General features: G+C 35.4%; 1 long non-coding RNA gene across 1 annotated transcript in view; it reads left to right on the forward strand.

Annotated features, from left to right (window-relative positions):
• The first annotated feature begins 1773 nt into the window (after positions 1 to 1773).
• The window catches only part of LOC122791367, a 226852-nt gene continuing 212950 nt past the window's right edge, over positions 1774 to 15675 (forward strand). The window contains exon 1 of the long non-coding RNA XR_006363153.1: positions 1774 to 1844. This is a non-coding gene — a long non-coding RNA (uncharacterized LOC122791367). The remainder of the gene's footprint in view (positions 1845 to 15675) is intronic.

Raw genomic sequence — 15675 nt, forward strand, 5'->3', positions numbered from 1 at the left:
TCCAGTAGTTATTTGGACTTTCAAAGTTGTCATCCCCCACATTTCAAGAGAAACATTTTCAAAGGACAGCTCGTGAGAGCTGCAAGAATGTGTTCCAATAGAGAGGCTTTTTGAGTGAAGTGGAAGGCATCACTAATATGTTCAAAGCTAGGGGATATCCCAACAAAATTTTGGACAGGATCATCAAAGAAATGGTAGAAGGGTGGGGGACCAAGTATAAACCACTGCTTCACAGTGGTGAGACAATTTCCAACAACAAACAAACAGGAAGGCTTGGTTACAACACCAGTATGGTCATTCCATATGGAGAAGGGGAAAGAACCCTTAAGGATATTATTAGGAAAATTTGGAACATTTTCTGGGGTAATTTGGACATTTTCAATATCATAGGACAAGCACCAAGTTTTGTATATAAAACAGGCAAAAATATCAAATATCTTATGGAACATGTCTGTACCAAGACCAAGGGTAATTAAGGGTACAACTAACTGTGGTCACTGTAACCAATGCCCCTACATCCTTGACAGTGATGTGGTACATTTAAATGGAAGGAGGAAAGGGGTTAGTTTACAAAGAGGTAATTGTAACACAAAAGGTATTATTTATATTTCCAACTGTCAAATATGTAATAATTTTTACATAGGTAAAACAGAGCAGAAATTTAGATCTAGAATACATGAACATATATGTACGCCATAGCTAAGGGTAACACCAAGAATGCCTTATACAGACACACACTCACTTGCCAAGGGGAAACAAAATTTTAAATTTGGTATTCTGGAAGTGATTCCACACAGCACAAGGGGCGGCTGGTGGGAATTCCAAATTGATTTAAGAGAATTTTACTGGATTACAAGACTTCATGCAGTTGTTGAACCAAGACTTAATGACTTTGTATCCTTGTTACCTGTGTTAAAAAGGAAAGCCTTGGATTTTTAACAAACTAAAATTTTTTCATTGTCTATTATTTTACAAAAACATAATTTATTATGTTCTTCTAAAGTTTCAGGGTTGTGTATACCGCACATTTTTATAAGTGTTTAACTGTGAGAATTTTAAATAGTGGTAGTGTGGTTTTATTGGGTTTTGAGACTGGTCAAAGGATTTTAAGGTTTATTTTGCTTTAACACTTGAATATTTAATTGCTGATTCAGAGTTAATTGTTGATTGACTTTTTGGATAAAAAGGAGGTGACTTCATTGTATTAATTAGTCCTGAAGAAGTCCTAGAGTGTCATGGAAGGGATGAAAGTGCTAAACTTTTGTGAAGGAATAAAGACTTTGTAACGTGGAAATACTGTGTGGAGCTTATGGTGTTGCTTATGCCAACTGGACACTACTTTTATGGATTATTGGTTTTTCACTAGTGCTCATCACAAATGGTGTTTTGTTTTACTGATTCATCCTGTGTTGACACTGCTCATCATGATGAATTACAGGTACTGCAGCACAGAGTTAACATTTGTCTATATCAGTCTGTCCATCCAGCTATGTATATGCTGGTAATACAGGATCAGAAACAGTACTATCTGTTTGTACATGTGCAGATATTAATAGGCCATCAGTAAAATCAAATGCTGTTCTTGAGTGGTTATGTATTGCTAGACTAAACGTTTATATGCCAATGTAGCAGGATGTAATGATTCTTGTTATAGTTTTCAAGCTAGTCTGTCCAGCTGTATATTCATTTTTGCTGACTTATTTTTTGAAGCATTCTGGACCCTATGGTATAATACACTAACTCAGCTTATGTTTTCTGTATTTCAGGTGATTCAGCTAATTCAGTGCAAGTTGTGGTTATTCTGTCTGTTTTTGGTGGTGTTTTACTTTGTGCTGTTATTACAGGTATAGTGCACCTTCTTAATTTTCTGAATAAATGAAAAGAAAGACAATTATTCAACTGCTGGTCAGAGTAAAAATGTATTCAAAATATTTTTAGCCCTGCAAATGTTCTTCAAAAAGTATCAGTTTTTCTCTTATTTATGTGAATCAGTATGCAAAAATATGGAAAAAGTTATTACATTCCTAACACTGATCATGTATTTCTGTGCATATGTAACCAAGCCCCTAAGAAACCTGTATATTCTATATATTATACTGACTGCAAAATGTTACATTATTAATACAAAAATTGCAAAAACCCTCTGAACAAAAGAATGACACTTAACATTTATTTATTTATTTATTTATCCATCATTTGTTGACCAGGTTAGTCCTACTAGTTTACTGACCTCTTTTTAGGGGAGCCCTGAAGTGGTATTTATACTACTAAGGAAAATGTGGCCAGGGCATTGGAGAACGTCCCTACTCACTACCACACTCATGGTCCATAAGTCCAGCTAGCATGTGTGTGCATATGTTATGTTCTTGGTGCAGTGGAGGCTGGGAGAAATGAGCAATCTGGCAGCTAGAAAACAAGGAGCTGAGGTGAGTGCAAGTTCCAGACAGAAGATCGAGATTGAATTGGAGAAACTAATGGAAAAAGTTATGCTAGATTTATGGGGTGTATTCCATAAGGAGCTGTTATGTAGTTCAAGGGAAGATGAGCAGTTGCAAGTAGGATTTATGGTTACAACAGTCCAGATGGGAGGGTTGCAGGATGGTTTGTTGGTAGACTTGATAGAGGAAATGAACTGGAGAGTGGAAATGACTTATTATGGGAAAAAGTAATGGAAAAAACTTCAAAAAGAAGAGGAAGAAGAAATAAATATAAAGTCATTTGCAGAAGTAGTAAAAGAGAAGTGAGAATATAAGGGTAGAGGAACCAGGAAGAAAGACGTTTGTTGTATGTATACAAAGTAAACAAGAGAAGGAACTGGACCGATATGAAATATGGGGCACAATGATTATGCCTTTAGGAATAAAGGCTCGAGTGGTAAGAGCATTTATTTTGATAAAAATGACATATTGTGACATTTCTTTGAAATTGTTGCAGGGCTAGAGACGTTTTTGGAAGAATATGAAAAAAGATACATATCCATGGAATAAGTATACTGTTAAGACTTAATATCATGAAACAAAAAAAAAGAAAGTGTCTGTTCAGTTTTGAACAGAGACTGATTGAGAGACTGTTAAAAACATTTATTACAGAATGTTTGTAAAAAGGTTAAAAGCATTTCAAATGTATTGGATAACAGAGGGCTATGGTCGGGGTGTGGGGATTGTAATGTCGTATTGAAAATAGACAATGACAGAAATTTACATATTCCTAGTATGATTAATGTTGAAGGAAATAGAGTTGAAAGATATTGTGTGCAACCAAAACCATGATTTGTGGAAAAGAAAGCCATTCTGTGGGCAATTGTGCTAAAAAATATATTTTGTACGTGAAGGATATGGTCATGATGCAAAAAAAAAAAAAGAAAAAAATATATGCTGTAAATATAAACAGACAGGGCATCTATATGCAGATTGTAAAAAAAGACCAAATGGAAAAATTATTTGTAGAAGGAAATGTAAATGATAATGAACAGAGGAAGGAATCAAAATCACTAAAAAAGCAACAGATTGAATGTGTAACAAAGTTAAATAATGAAGCACAAGAGTTAGAAAGAACAGAAAGGAAAGAAAAGAGCTTGAGTCAGAAATGGGCGATGAGGGGGATATTGATAAGAAAGGAATTAAAAAGAAAAACTCTATTGGAAAAAGAGTGAAGGATAGGAAAAAATTACAAGGCTTAGGGTTAAAAGCTAAAAAGAATAGAAAATGGATAAACATAAATAGTTTAATATAAACTAAGGGGAAGTGAAAGAAATTATCTTAGAATTCTACCAACTAATGTGAATAGTATAAAACGTTTATTAAGATGGATTGAAGTATTGGAACAGTGTGATAAATCTGGAGTAGATATAATATTAGAAGATGTTTGAGGCTTAAAGAAAGAATGATTGCAAACAGAAAACTTATGGAGATGGGATATAATGTGGAACTTGGGAGAAGTGACTTGTTCAGAAATAACATTATTATATAATACAGCAATTTTGATATTAGGCTTCACTTTATTTAGATTAGGATAATTACCTGTGGTAGATTTAATATGGGAAAATAAAGTATATAGAATTATAACAATATATATATATATTGTTATAATTGCTCTGCTTAACATACAAGGCCATGTCAAACCCTGAGCTGTTGGGCATGCTCCACTTAAAGAAATCCCAATCCCTCAGAGCCACACGCTCCAGGGATCTAAACCTTGTCATCACAATGAACAAAACATGCTGGAGGGATAGGTTCCTGACCCAGAGACTCCCCATACTCTGGAATAGACTGCTCATACATGTCAAGCAGAGCGCCTCATTGGCCCTCTTCAAAAGGAACCTTGATGATTGGATGGGAGATAGGAAATTCACCCTGGGGATCATGTCAGTCACCCTGCTAGACAGGGGTCCAGAAAAGTAAATATTGTGGGAAGAAATACCCAGGGAATTATTATGGCTAGGCTTGCATAGGCCCTAGGGCTGATAGCCTAGTACCAACTTATGAACCTATGAACCTATATGCATATGCATTATATAAAGAGAGTAAAAAGGTTGTTTAAAGAGATATTTGATTACATAACAGTTAATGCACATCATATTTACAGGTGATTTTAACTGTGATTTAAAGGATAAAAAGTAAAAAGATAGATCAGACAAGAAATAAATGAAAGAGATCATTAGATATAGACATTTGATATTGGGGAATATAAATACAAGTAAATATAGGAGAGGAAATGTTAAGTCAGAGATTGACTATTTTTGTTTTTTTAAAGTATAAAGATAATTACAGAAGAAGCAGTACAAACAGTTTTTTTTTCAGATCACATGGCAGTATGGATAGAAATTGAAGAAAACAAAGAACATACAAAAACTGGGAAATGAATTAAAGGGGTAATGAAAAAGTCTGGAATGAAAAAGAAAAAGGAAACATATTTCAATTATGGAAAGATAATATAACTACAGGAACTTGTTATAATAATTAGACAGAATGGTGGTTAGTATTTAAATAAAAATATAAAATAAATTATTTACAATGGGAATGCGGATTAAGACAAAAAGAAAAACAAGAATATGGAGTTACAGAATAAAGCATTAGAAAGTTTGGAAATAAATGAAGATGTATATTATGGAAAAGAAAAAGAGATATATAAAAGAAACAAAAAAATAAAGGGATTTCTATATAAGCAAAAATATTTCTTGCAAGGAAAAGGAAGATGTTTTTCCTTATTTAAGTAAAATGGTAAAATAAGAAAGCAGCATAATGAGGAATGAAAAATGAAAAAAAGGACGCGGAAAAACAAAGTAGAATTATGGAATTTGTAGTACAGTATGTGTAAGAGATAGTGAGGAAAAGACAGTTAAAAATGAAAATGATTGGAATGTTAAGCAATTTGCTACAGAAATAAATAAAGACATGGATAAGCAATTTACCAGAATGGAATTAGATATGGCAAGGAAGAAGGTAAATCTTAATTCTGCAGCAGGTTTAGATGGTATAGGTTATTTAATGTATAAGAATTTGGAGCAATGGCAAAATGAACTTTTGATGTGTACATTTAACAAATGTTTAAAGATGGTGTTTGTCATACACAGATAAGTAGTGGTTTTAGATCAATGTGTGAATGTCTCTATAAGAAGCTATCCAAGGGCTTGCACAAGTGTATAAATACTGAGCATGTGCAAGTCTGACTGCTACTTTGTAGTAAGCTGTTGAGATGTAAGCATGTATGTGTGTAAGCTCTGTCTGTCAATCAGTTCATTTATATTTATTGATGTTGCTATCCATCCTGATGTGTTTCTATGTAATAAACCATCTTAAATGAACTACCAACCTGCTTCTTCTTCAATGTACAAGGAGACAAATGACATGGTGTCAGAAGCGGGATATTTAATGGCCAGAAAGAACTCTGGTTTCAATATTTTGACTTCAAGAGGCATTTAGCTACAGTTGGAAGTATGTAGAGAAGTAGACCACCCCTTGCTGTATGTATGATTCACAAAACAGGTCAGAAACTAATTTCTCATGTTAAACTGCTCAAACTATTTCTTATTTGCAAAATATGAAATGCAGTATACAGAATACTCTAGACAATAGTACAATAAGTTGAAATGTCTGATATTGCAAGAAATATTCAAATTACTACGGAAAATATTTGAAATAAAGTCCACATTGCATAAAATGAATAAAATAAAGAGAAACAACTGCATTTTTCAATACATGCTTTGCAAATCATTATTTTTGTATTAACTGAGGCTATCCCAGTTATCAGATGTGTATGAAGTGTTCGCATGTTTATGCAGTGTTACAGTAAAGTTATTTCACAAAATACAGCCATTTCAGAGTATATTTTGCAAAGTATGGGGTTTCAAAGGATTTATTGTGCATTTGTGGGCATATATCCAGTCGTACTTTCCCAGTCAACAAATGTAAAATAAAATAAAATAAAATGTGTGTTACTGCATGCAACATAGAGGGAATTTGTTTGCACATAATTACAAGGGCCATATTTTCAGTGTGTTTGTGCATACTTTGTTGGCATGGCTAAAGGATTTTGAAAACCTGGTCCACTAATGTTTGATAATAATATTGCACAGAACTGGAGAGTGTTTGACCAAGAGTATAGCATTTTCATACAGGCTGCATTTTCTGATAACGATGACCACACAAAGGCATTTATTCTACTTAATTTAGCTGAGTCAGAAGCAACTGAAAGGGAACATTTATTTGTGTATGCACTGGCTATCTTTGTTGGAGAGGGGAAAAACTGCCATATTGTTGTACAGGCTGAGTCAAGGGAGGGCCCTGAGTGCTTAAAATGTAAATTTAGAAAAATGTGCAACCCCCACACCAACATTTCAATGGAGAGGCACTTATTTTACACAATGGATCAAAAGCCTGGTGAAACTTTTGCAGCATATATAACCAACTTGAGAAATAAGGCTAAAACATGTAGATTTGGTGATTTAAGAGATGAGCTGATAAAGGACAGACTTGTGTGTGGTATTAAAGATGATGCTGTGAGAAAGAGTTTGCTTCATGACAGTGATTTAACTTTGAATAAGGACATTGAGATTTGTCAGATATATGAGCTCACAGAAAAGCACACAAATATGCTTACAAATGCAACAGACATGTTTCCAGTAACTTCTATGCCTCACGTTGATAGTATGCAGCACATGGTTAAGAGAAACCAACCCAGACATGTGACAGTTAGTGTAGCACCTGCAACACTCACAGGTAAACCCCAGAGCTTTCTAGTGAGTTCCAGAGTTCATACAGCCTCAGTGAAGCATAAGAGTGAGTCAGCATACTCAAAGCATTGGCCACAACCTAATTTCATTGCCAGTTGCCATTATTGTGGTAGAAATCATGAATCTAAAAGAGAAAAATGCCTAGCCTTTGGCCAACAATGCCACAAATGTAATAAATGGAACCATTTTAGAAGATTTTGTAAATCAAAGGGGGTGTATTCTTTTATTAAAAGGGAACTTTTAAGAAATTAATTGATCAATTAGAAAGCCATGACCCAGAGTCTCATTCTTTTTATGTTAATGGTGTGTCAGTGCTTAGTGGAACAGTCAATGCAGTTGATTTATGGGCCAAGAATGAAGTATTTTGTACTATTCGGACAAATGGCAAACCCATAGAACTCAAAGTTGATACTGGTTCAAAGTGCACTGTTATGTCTGCAGAAACATTTGCTAGAGTATGTGCTGGAGAAAGGCTTGATTTGACAAAGTGTGCAAAGCTTGTTGCTTATGGCGGTGAAGAGATTCAAAAGGAAGACTCAGTAATGCTTTTATGTTACTCTACTGGAAGAAGGTACGACTTATTATTTTATGCGGTCAAGAGGCACATCCAGTTATTATTAGGCCATACAGACACTTTGAAAATGAGACTGCTTTTATTTAACAAGGAGGTTCACCATGTTAGCTTGAAAGACCACTGCTGTAAGTTTGCCCAGTCTATTTTTTCTACCTATGCTAATCTTTTTGAAGACACTCTAGGCAAGCTTCCAGTTGTGTACTCCATGAAGTTAGACCCAGATGTCAGTCCAGTTGTCAGGCCAGCCAGAAAAGTTCCGGTAGCTATGCAGACCAGAGTCAAAGCTGAACTAAATAAAATGGTGCAACAAGTTGTGATTTGTCCAGTCGATTCTGCGACTTCAACTGAGTGGCTAACTTCTATGGTAGTAGCTCATAAAAAAAGCTCCGATGACATCAGAATGTGTACTGACCCACGAGATTTGAACAAGGCACTGAAAAGACCTTATCATCCAATGCACACAGTCAAAGAAGTTGCAGCCTTGATGCCAAATGCCACTGTTTTTTCTTTCTTAGATGAAAAGAGTTCATTCTGGGAAACTTTGCTTGGCAAGAAATTTTCGTTGCTCACTACTTTTAGCACTCTGTTTGGAAGGTACAGATTTCTGAAGATGTCATTTGGGATAAATTCTGCAATTGAAGTCTTTCAACCTGCAATGGAGCAACTTTTTTCTGGATATCTTGTGCTATTATAGTAGACAACATACTGATAGGAGATTATGGTGAAGCTGAGCATGACAGAAACCTCAGAAAAGTTCTGGAAAAGGGCATGTCAAGTGAATCTTAAGCTCAATCCACAGAAATGCAAATTCAGGTTACGTGAAGTCACTTATGTTGTTCATTTATTCACTAGTTCAGGCCTATGACCAGACCCTTCTAAGCAAACAGCCATTCTCAAGAGGACAACTCCAGACAATGTTCAAGCCCTGCAATGTTTTCTTGGTATGGTTAACTACCTAGGCAAGTTCATTCACTCAGAGAGCTAGCACATAAAGATGTATCTTGGTCTTGTTTAGAGCAATGCCACAGAGCATTTGATGTCCTGAAACAGAGAATTGCCAGTCCACCTACTCTCAGATACAATGATGTCCACACGCCAGTTACTCTTTAGTGTGATGCTTCGAAATTTGGTCTTGGTGCAGTCATTCTACAAGAGGGTCAACTTGTTGCTTATGGATACAGAACTCTTACCCAAGCTGAAATGCAATATGCTCAGATAGAGAAACAGCTTTTGGCAATTGTATTTGCATGTTCCAAGTTCCATGATTATGTATATGGTAGACCGATCCGGATCAAAACAGATCACCAACCTCTAGTCACTATTTTGAAAAAGCCTATACAGACAGCTCCAGCCAGATTGCAATGCATGATGTTGAGACTGAAAAAGTATAATTTCAATCTTTTCTACAAGAAAGGCAAACTTCTTTATCTTGCTTAGAAGTTATCCAGATCACCCAGAAGTACCACAGAACAGCATGAGAATGAGAGATTTGATTTTGAAGTCATGGAGGTGAGAAATTTTTCTTCCACATGGCTTTATGAGCTCAGAGATTACACAGCCACACATCCAGTTTTGCAAAAGTTCAACTACTTCCTCAATGAAGGATGGCTGTTAAAGCAATCTAGTTTACCTCTAGAAGTTCAACCTTATTTTCCATACAGAGATGAGATTTTGTCAGAGAATGGTATCCTCATGAAAGGTCTTAAAGTTATTGTTCCAATGTCTTTGCAACAAGACTACTTTACTATCTTACATCGAGGTCACCCAGGAGCAGACTCTACCAAAAGAAGGGTTGGAGGACTAGTATTTTGGCCTTTCTATGTCACACGATATTGAGAGAGTATTTTCATCTTGTCCGGTGTGTAATACTATAAAGCCACATCAACAGAAAGAACCACTTCAGCTGAACCAGATTCCTAAACTACCTTAGTCAACAGTAGCTGCAGACATTTTTGAGTGGAATGGTCAACATTATTTGGTGCTAGTAGACTCTTATTCCAATTGGTTCGAGATTGACCTACTTCCCAATCTAGCATCCACTACTGTCATTACTAAGATGAAGCATCATTTTGCAGTACATGGTAGTCCGCACAAAGTTATTTCTGACAATGGCACGCAATTTACAAGCCAGCAGTTCAAAAGATTTGTTGAAGAGTGGGACTTTACTCATGTCACGAATAGCCCAGAGTATCCACAGTCAAATGATTTGGCAGAACGTGCAGTTCAAAGTGAAAAACAATTACTAGAGAAGTCAAAACGAGACAATAGTGATGTTTTCTTGAATTTCTTGAATCTCAGAAATATTCCTAGTGATAAACATCTTGATTCACCTGCTCAGAGACTTCTGCTGAGACAAACCAGAACCACATTACCCATCAGCAGTCAATTGTTGGTTCCATGTATCAAGAACAACAGGTCAGTGAAAGCCAATCTGTTGAAGAAGCGTTTAACCCAAAAGTCCTGCTATGATAAGACCAGCAAACTGCTCAGTCCATTATGAGAGGGAGAAGTGGTAAGGATGCAAATGTCCAAAAATTATGATCAGATTGGAGTCATGAAGAATATCTGCCCAGAGCTGAGATAGTACATTGTGGAATCACAAGGAGTTGACTTCAGGAGGAATTGGAAACATTTGATACTGGTGTCCAAGCCTGTACCACAGCACATAGCCTGTGAGAAAGGCTATCTATCTCAGAGTGAGTTGTCCAGTGTTCCAGTTGCAGTGGAAGGTCCAGAGAGTATCCCCATTCCTGTGATGAATCCCAAAGATCCTGATACGAGCTGTTCCTGATTGTTATGTTACAAGATCCGGTTGCATCTCCAGACCACGTTCCAGATACATGGCAAATTGAACATGAGCATTGTGTTTGTTTCTGAATGTCTATGTTGATGCATGTTTAGCTACAATGTTGTTTTGATAAAGGGCAATCTTTTTAAGGGGATGATGTAGATCAATGTGTGTATGTCTCTTTAAGAAGCTATCTAAGGGCTTGCACAAGTAGATAAATACCGAACACGTGCATGTCTGACTGCCATTTTGTAGTACGCTGTTGAGATGTAAGCATGTATGTGTGTAAGCTCTATCTGTCAATTAGTTTGTTTATATTTATCAATGCTGCTATCCATTCTGATGTGTTCTATGTAATTAAGCAGTAAACCACGGTGGTGTAGCGGTAGCATTGTTGCCTCACAGCAAGAGGTTCTCCCATTCGATTCTCAGATGGAGCACCTTCTGTGTGGAGTCTACATGTCCTCCCCATGATCAGGTGGTGTTCGAAAGACATGCATAGAATGGGCGTGCCTTCGTTGAAGGATGGTCATCGAGCTGGCACCTTGACACCGTAAAAATCTACTGCCAATCATTAGCGGACCAGAGTTCTGCTGTGGCGACCCCTAACCGGGAGAAGCCAAAAGAAGAACAAATGAACTACCCCACCTGCTTCACCTTCAATGTACAAGGGGATGAGCGACAGATGTATTATGAAATTTATATGGAAAAAAGGAGAGAAGCTTAAAATTACTATTTGGAGATGTGTATTAGATAATACCAACTATAACATATGTATGAAAATAATACAAATAAGAATAAAAAAATAAGATACATAAGATGTTAGAGGATAGCATTTATTGAATTAAAGGAAAAGGATGTCTGAAAGTATTAATGATGGCTAGAGAAATGATAGATGATATTATAATCAAGTAATGGAGCAAAAGCATTGTAGGGGATATAAATTAAAGCGTATGATACAATAGCTCATGATATATTATGGAAAATAATGCAAGGATATAATTTTAGCAAACAGATAGAGAATGTGAGTAAATCAATGTATAAAAATCATAAAATAAGAGTCTTGACAAATGGTTGGTTAAATGATGAGTTAGTAATGAATGGGGTTTAAAACAAGGATGTAAAGTGAGTAGTATTTTATTTGTGATAGTTATGAATTGTATATTAAAAAAATACATGAATAAATTAAGAAGGCATGGTATATACAGAGCAATTGTACTGAATATCAAGTTAATATGTATTATGTGGATGATATTAAACTTTTGACTAAGAAAATAAAATGGTGGAACAAGTGATTTTCAGTATAAATAATAGCTTACAAGATATAGAAATGTCTTTAAATAGAGAAAAGAGTAAGGGATTTGGATCAGAAGAGAAGTTGAAAGGAATTAAATTTGGAATAAAAGAAATATCGGTTTTAGAAATAAAATTCAGTACATTGGGTGTGGTTAAGGAAAACGGTCAAAAAGTTCACAATAATTAGAAGATGTTAGTACTATATGGAATAGATAAAAGTTACCATAGAGGAAAAAAGTGCACTTGATAAACTCTATATGGATGGGAAAACAGCATTTATGGCTAGAGTATATATGATGCCAAAAGACATGGAAAAACAGTTTATTGGATTAATATTTAGATTCATTTAGGGTTCTAGATTAAAGAGTGTTGTATATGGATAAGGATGATGGTGGTTTGGTTTTATTGAATCCTATAGTTTATAGGGCATCTTTAAATTTGTATAGGGTGTTAAGATGGATAAATGGAAAAGAAAATAATTTGGTGACAAAATTGTTAAAGATAAAACATGACAGAGAATTAAATTTAAATAAATTGAATAAAAGGGAGAGAGGAGGGAGAAAAGAAGAAATAAAATTATATCAAGAAAAAATAAAAATTTGAAAGTTAAGCATAGAAAAAGTGGAAGACAATATGAAATTATAGTATAAAAACATAACAAAAGAAAAAGTATTCTGTAAACCCATGGAAGCACTTGATGGAAGAAAAAAGCTATAAAGCAAAGCTATAAAGCAACCCATACTCTGAAAAAAAAGAGTTCATGTGTGAGAGGAGCCCTTCATTGGCTGTCAAGAAAGAAAAATCTCATGGCATGGGGACCCTATAGTAAGGATTACAGTCAGTCACCTCAGTGTCACTACAGAGGTATAGTTTATTTTATAATAAGGGGGGTCATGTGGTTGTGACTAGAGAGACTATATACTATATAGTATGGGGTGGCGTAAGCCACATCACTGTTGGCTAGGCTTATAAATGCCCCCGGGCAGATAGCCTAATACACTACTATGAAAATACATGGTATATGAAAAGATGTCAAGATTTCCTATGGAGATTACAAATAAATAGACTGCCAATTAAGAGAAATATGCCGTATAAAAAGTAAATGAAAGGCTGTGCATGTTTGTAGTGAATTAGAAACTGCACATCAGGTTTTTCTGACGTAAAAGAATAAAAAGAAAACTATGGGAAAAAATAATACAGAAAAATATTTTGAATGAAATACAAGATCATAAACAGTTAAATATGGATGTGATTGAATATGAATTTTATGATGGTGTAAATAAGGAATATGTTAAAGATTTAGACCAGTAATTGTTTTGTATTATTTGGACTATTCAAAATGAATGATTGAATTAGAATATGTTTAATGGAAATTGTGTAATACCAAATATGGTAAGAAAAATTAAATGAAAGTTATGGAAAAAAGAGTGGGGATCCATATGCATGTGATATGGAAATTTTGAAAAGAATGAAGGAATGGAAACCTGATGTAAATCTTTGTAAATATGTAGATATGTGTATATGTCAACTTGTATTTGTATATAATAAAGGAGCGCTACTCTTTTCTATAGATGCCATAAGATCTTTTAAATAATCCTGAGCTACTATCAACTCAAGCCACAAAGTGTCATAGAAAATGATGGTTTGCATCATATGGGATCATCCATTACCAACAGTTCAAAAGAGAGATGCTAGAAAACTGGATATAGTGATCCATGAAAAGGAGACAAAAGCAGCATTGATCATTGAAATTGCCACACCCAGTGACTATAGCATCTTCCACACCAGGGAAACAAAAAGTCGTAAAATATCAGGATTTCCAGGCAGAAACAAGAGCAATGTGGAAGAAAGACACCCAGACAGTCCCAATAGTAGCAGGAGCAGCAGGTCTTATTAAAAAGAATCTACAATCATATTTAGATATGTTACCAATACAACCAATAGATGTAACCCCATACAAATTGCAGAAGGACTTATTACTGGGCACACTGAAGGTGTTGCAAAGAACACTTCTGGCTGATATCAAAGATTGAAACAATACTAATTTCATGAACTTTAATCATACTTTGACTTAAGAATGGGGTCCATTCCCATCATGCTATTAGAAACCCAAAAGACTTGGAGAAATTAAAAAAGGCCTCATTTAACATCTCATCTGAAGGACAACATACTCAGGGATGAATTTTTTGTCTGGCAGCCAGTAGAGAGTATTAATCCTATGAGCCTCTAGCAAATTACTAACTGCAGTCCAGCAGTTAATTTCATTAACCTCTATTTATCTACTGCATAACTCTGAACATTTCACTTCTCCAGACAGTGCTCCTGGGCAGTGGATTTTTACAGTTTGGTCCACAAGCCTAAGTGCCCCATTGTTACTATAGCCTTTGGGCTATATACTGTATGTATTACTGAGAATAGCACAAAAGAGTTATCTTTCCCTTTTGTGAAGTACTTGTTTGTTTTAGAGTATAGTATCTAGCTTAGTAACATTATTTTTATCTATCTATCTATCTATAGATAGATATATAGATATAGATATAGATAGATATAGATGCAAAATGCATCACTTAATATTCTTGTCATTAATGTCAGTGGATTTTGTTCAAAGTGTAATTCTTTTGCATACTAGGCAAGATGTCATAATTACAATATTGCCTTTACTCAGGAAGTGAAACTTCAGAAGAAGCACAGATGATTTCTAGGTAGCACTTTGGTTGGCCCTACAGTTTTGAAGACAACCTCTTCTTCCAAATGGAGAGCAGCCGTTTTGTTAACCCATCATTTGGAAGGTCAATACATAAACACAAAACTAAAACAAGTTTTGCATCAACATTCATTTTTTGAATAAAAGGCATGCAGCTCAAATGTCGGGCATTATTGACTGACTGAAATCTTTATTGACTTACCAGAAAATCAAGACATAATAAGGGCTGTGGCAAAAAATGTGAGGCAAAATTAGGGACAGTTGAAAGCAATGGTACTGGGTAGCTATGCAGGATGGAAAATAGAAAATAATTTTTATAAGAACTGGACATCTGAGATATGCACAATTGAAATACTTTTAATTTTTTGGGGGCTGAATGTGGAGGAAAATGACTAGCTGTCTTCAGCTGTTTGCTTATTATTATTGCTCATTATTATGGTTTGCAGGGCTGATGTGATTTGTGTGAAGAAACTTGAATACTTTAATGTGTGGCAACTGTGTGGAGCAAAGGTCAAATACAGTATATGTTTATTGTCTTTTATCACAAATAGCCATCTGAATTGTACAGAAGCGGTGGTGGTGCTGGGGTAGCGTTGTCGCCTCACAGTTAGATGTTGCCCGTTCGATTCTCAGTTAGAGCGTCTTCTGTGTGTCGACATGCGTGAATGGGAGTTCTTTCTTTGAAGGTTGTGCGTTAGGCCCGGCAAGCCAGCATGTAAAAATCAACTGCCAATCATTAGCGGACCGGAGTTCCGCTGTGGCGACCCCTAACCGGGAAAAGCCGAAAGACTTACCATACTGCTGGGTGGGGATTTCTGCATGAAAAAACTGATCCTCTTGTTATTTGCTCAGTTTAAACAGTCATCATCTTATCTGTAGAAAATGGTGTGAGTTTATGTGATGTAAGATGGACTACTTTACAGAAAATGCTGTGTGTCAGTATTAAACAAACTTGAAGTACATTACTGTGACTATTATTTATTTATTGTTGTTTATGTATATATTTTTTGTCACCATCAGACATCTGAGCTGTACACAGTCAGTAAAGTGGCTGTAATTGACAGATACAGAGATAGTTTGTA

This window comes from Protopterus annectens, chromosome 17.part0 (assembly GCF_019279795.1).
Source record: "Protopterus annectens isolate FY-2018-M chromosome 17.part0, PAN1.0, whole genome shotgun sequence".
Lineage (NCBI taxonomy): Eukaryota > Metazoa > Chordata > Ceratodontiformes > Protopteridae > Protopterus > Protopterus annectens.